Genomic DNA, 4810 nt, shown 5'->3' with positions numbered 1-4810 from the left:
ACAATTTGTTGGAGTGTTTTGAATATGTGCTTGAATGATACTTTCTACTATATTGCACGAAATTTTTTGTACGCATTTGACCGGGGAATGCCCCGAAGGATTTGTATTGATTTATCCGAGGAATGCCCCAAAGTACCTTGTACTTGGAAGATGTTCTTGGTGAAGGCCCGAGGCGTCGGGTGAGGTGGTAGAGCGTAGACTAGAGTAGACTAGATTTATATTTCCGCATTATTTATTTTTGGACTATATAATTGGATTGGATTTTACATTTCGAATTGTTTTGTTTTTGTTTGATTATTTTGTGTGCTTTTGTGTGGTTTATACATTTCGTAATGCCAAAATAGTTGATACACTCTACCCAAGCGACCGTGGTTGAACCACGGGATCGAGGAGTGCCTAACACCTTCCCCTCGGTCAACAGAATTCCTTAACCGGAATATCAACAGAATTCCTTAGCCGGAATATCTGTTCGCAAACCAGTTTAAGAGTCAAATGGTTTCGAAAAGGATTTTTCAAAGGTGACTTGGCACACCGGATTATGTCAAGTGGCGACTCTGAATAAATAATCCTTTTCCGAAATAAATTTTCATTTCTTGTCACTTAAATAATAAAACCCTTTCGGACTTAAAATATACATTTTTTGGAGTACGTTAAAAAAGGGGTGTGACAGCTTCTGGCGACTCTACTGGGGAACCTATGACAAGTTTGCAGAATTCGAGCTATTTTTGGAGTCGTATCGGCTTTGTTTGGTATTACGGGTGTATAAACTTGTTTGTGATTTTGTTTGGGTTATTGTTTGCACTTTTGTGTGTTTTTCGTGCTCTTTGTTTATATTATTTATCTTATGTTTTACCGCTTTATATCTAGCATCATGAGTCCACCCCCCGGCCTTCTTTCTGCAATAAGTCCGTAGTACACGTGTTGTACACAACCTCTAGTTGAGTCACCCTTATTTTAGGGGGGAGCAGTCGGTGTTATAGAGTAGGTGGAAAGCAAAGCAGCCACTATCGACCATATGCTTCCCCGAACAGCCTTGTTAGTAAACCACAATGTAGGTCAGCCTTTAGGTCATGCTTATGTGCATCACACGGAGACGTAGCAGGACCCACATGACCCTTTGTAGGAGACTCACCTCTAAAGCATCCCTACGTGCTAACTGCTGCATTTGTTAAGGGTAACATGGTCATTTACAGACTGATTTTTCAAAAAAAAAAAATTTCGGAGTAAGGTGCGTAGGCAAAAACGAAAAAGAAAAAATAAAAAAAAAAGTGAGTCAAAAAGGATGAAAGAAAAGGCGGGAAATGTCGTAGTTTATTTTAGAATTCTTTATGGCTTTTGTTCTTCACGATCCAAAAAAAAAAGATTTTTTTTACGTTTTACAAAGTACCGTAAATTCAAAAAAAAAAACACAAAAGAAAAAAAAAGAGTTTTGTTTGCTTTTTCTACTTAATTGTCAAAAACAAAAATACCAAAAAGATTTTCCTTCATAATTGGGGGTGTCAGTTTCTAGTTGAAAATTCTAAAAGTTTTATTCATTTGTTTTGGTAGTATCACTTAAGTTATGGTCAATTTATTAGTTAATCGTTAATTGTCCAATCTGGATGAACTACGCATACCTGATTCCCTTCTCTCAGGCCGGGATACGTAGGCAACCCTCGGTGGATCCGGTAATCTTTGTGTTGGCCATTGTCTTAGTATTAGCCTAGGTATCTCGCCCCGTAATCTAAAGTTATTTGCCAAGTAGACTGATTTCGCCCAGTACTTCTGTTCGGCAAATTGGAGTCATGGATATGGTCTGTCCCATCGACATATGTTTGCGTCAAAAATTTCAAGGGTTGGAAATCTTCTACTCTTGTCGAATTTTGAGATAACGTCTCGTGTGTTATTATAGGATGGATTTGTCCACCAAGTCTAGAGTTCTGATGGTTGTCAAGCTGCCCAAAAAGTTAATCAAATGGTGGGAAATGTTTAACTATGTTGATCAACAGAAACTAATTAAAATATTAGTTGATCTTACGAAACTTCTGCATGTTACCCCTCGTCCAGATTTAATAGAGGCTTTGTTGACCTTTTGGGATCCAAGTAGTTTGGTGTTCAGGTTTGGAGAACCTGAAATGACTTCTACTTTGGCAGAAATATCCGGTTTGTTGCATTTGTCCTATATCGAGAAGGATATGATCCGAGCACGAAATCATACTGGCGTGATATTTTTGCAGTCTTGTGGTTTAAAAAGTAAAGGTATCCGTTTGGGTTGTTTAAGTGATTCGTGGGTTTCCTTAGATTTTTTGTTCGCTAGATTCGGGCCCTCGGAAGGTTTTGATTGCTTTTAGGATGAATTTCATGTGACTAAGGAGAAGTGGGAGAGAAAGCGTCTTGAAGTCTTCACCCTCGCTTTGTTAGGTACTTTAGTGTTTCCACTAGAAGAAAGACGTATTAATATCCGTTTGCAATCTGTGGTGATGGCCCTATTTTATAAGGATCAAAACGACAAGGGCACTAATCAAAAGGGCAGGTTCACTCTCATACCCATGATCTTAACAGAAATATATAAGGCTTTAACCGAAGTAAAGGGAGGAAGGAGATTTTTTGAGGGCAGTGACCTGATATTGCAGTTATGGATGATGGAGCATTTGCATGCGCCTTATTTAGTTAGACCAGACGTGTTAGATCGTTGTATTCCCAATCGAGTGAAAGCCATGGACTCCAGGTTGCATTTGGATAAATTCTCGCTACCCGTGGGAGTCGAGGCTTGGATTGAATTTCTTGAATCAAGGACCAGGGACAACATTTTGTGGACTTATCTGTGGCTTCGACCGAAGATAATATTGTTGGGTTTTCAGATGCAGCTCCCTTTAGTTATGTTAGGGCTCAATTGCACTAGACCATACAGTCCTTCTAGGGTAATGCGCCAGTTGGGTAGGCTGCAGGACATGCCACTAGCAGTGGATCTTCTGAAGGATATTGAGTACTTCAAGAACCAAGCCTTAGGTGAGAGCAAGTACGAGCAGTTTTGGAAGCATGCAACAAAGCTAGGTGTGGACACACTTAAAGAAGGTTTGGATAATCCGGGGTACACTCAGGGATATGGGGTCTGGCTTCAATCTATCCCTCGGGGTATCAGTCAACCCTTACCAGCACAGCTTAGAGGGAGAATACAGGAGAAATGTATGGTAGATGATCATCAGGATGAAAGTGTAGGGTCCAAAGTCGAAACACTGAGATTCAATTAGCAGATTTGCTCAAGACGGTAGAAAGGTGTCAGAATAATCTTTCCAAGTGCACTCCTCATGAAGTAGGAATATGGGCCCGAAGCTTACTCCTCGGTATGAGGGTGTCTTTACAGTATATGCTATAAAGTTTAAATGAGAGAAAGAGAACTTCAGAGGAAGGTCCATATCAGCTAGGGTCATCACGCAGAGCACCAGCCTGAAAGAGCATTTCTTATCTTTATTTAGTTTGAGTATTTTATGTGTCTGTCATTGTAGGGTGGTGTCTGCTTTAAGTCGAAGTCAAGTTGTTTTGGTAATAGGGTCTTTGTTAGTAATTTCACATATGTCGTCTTAGGGGTCTAGAATATTGTTCGTATTTGTTGTTTAGTTTTGAAGTGGTCCTAAATTCTTTGTATATTTTTGTTGTTTCTTTCGTCAAAATGTTATAATGTCACGTCTTTCCTTTGTTTGTTTATTTTCGTTTTCGAAAAAAAAAAAGTGGGTAATGTTTATGCACGTGCTGCCCGAACTACGCAAGATCTGATTCATGTACAACATGATACGTAGGCAACCTACTTTTGGGTTTGATCTAATCATTTTGTTTTGTTGTTTTTCATTATATTTTCTCTTCTAAAGAAAAACAAAAGCCATAAAGAATGATATAATAAAGGTAGACAGTGAGAGAAAAGAAAAGAACAGAGATGGATACGAAAAATAATAATAATAATAATAATATGTGGAAAAAATAAGTGTAGACTAAATCAGGATGATGTTAAAATGACCTCGCTACCCTCAAAAACTGGTAGAAATGAACATGAATTTAGGACAATTTTACCAATGTGATTCCCATGTTTGTTGTGTGCCCTAATCCTAACGGATGTTGTTTTTGATGAGCATATTCTTTCAGATAATAGTGGTTGGTTTGCAGCACTCTGGCTAGTTACCCATACTTCACTAGATCCAAAGTAAAGCTCGTCATGGCTAGCAGGGAGATTGAAAATTCGCTCATTAACCCGGATCAAGATCACAGGGAAGAGAGTTCTAAACACAATGATGAGATAGTAAGGCTCAGGCGACAATTGATAGATTTAAATCGGGCATGGGCCAGTGGAATGCCTCCTCCTCCGCTTCCTGAAAGGTCTTGGGAATATCTCTAACTGCCCACCGCTCTCTCAGGCACAATTCTCTGCTCCTACTGAGTCACCTGAGCACGCACCAGGATTCACTCCGCGCCATTATTATCCTGGCAGTTCTGGTGTGCCCTTGGCAGCTCCCCAATCAAGACCAGCTGCTCAGTCAGCGCCACCGATCACATCGGTATTCGTGGCTCCGCCACCACATGAAACTCCCATATATGATGTGCGTCCCACAATGAGGCTTCCTAGGTCTGCCAGTGAGCCAGTACTGAAGGTTCCAAATAGTCAGTATTATGCCCCTGAGCCTACTATGCAAGCGAATGAACCGTATGGGTACACTCAGCCACCTGCATTTCCATTTGATACGGAGAAACCTATCGCAGCAGAGGAACAGGATATCATAGTCCAGAAATTGAAAAGTTTAGAACAAGCTATGAGGAATTTGCAAGGAATCGGAGATTATAG

This window comes from Capsicum annuum, chromosome 12 (assembly GCF_002878395.1).
Source record: "Capsicum annuum cultivar UCD-10X-F1 chromosome 12, UCD10Xv1.1, whole genome shotgun sequence".
In the NCBI taxonomy this organism is placed as follows: Eukaryota; Viridiplantae; Streptophyta; class Magnoliopsida; order Solanales; family Solanaceae; genus Capsicum; species Capsicum annuum.
Note: the sequence above shows the minus strand (reverse complement) of the source record.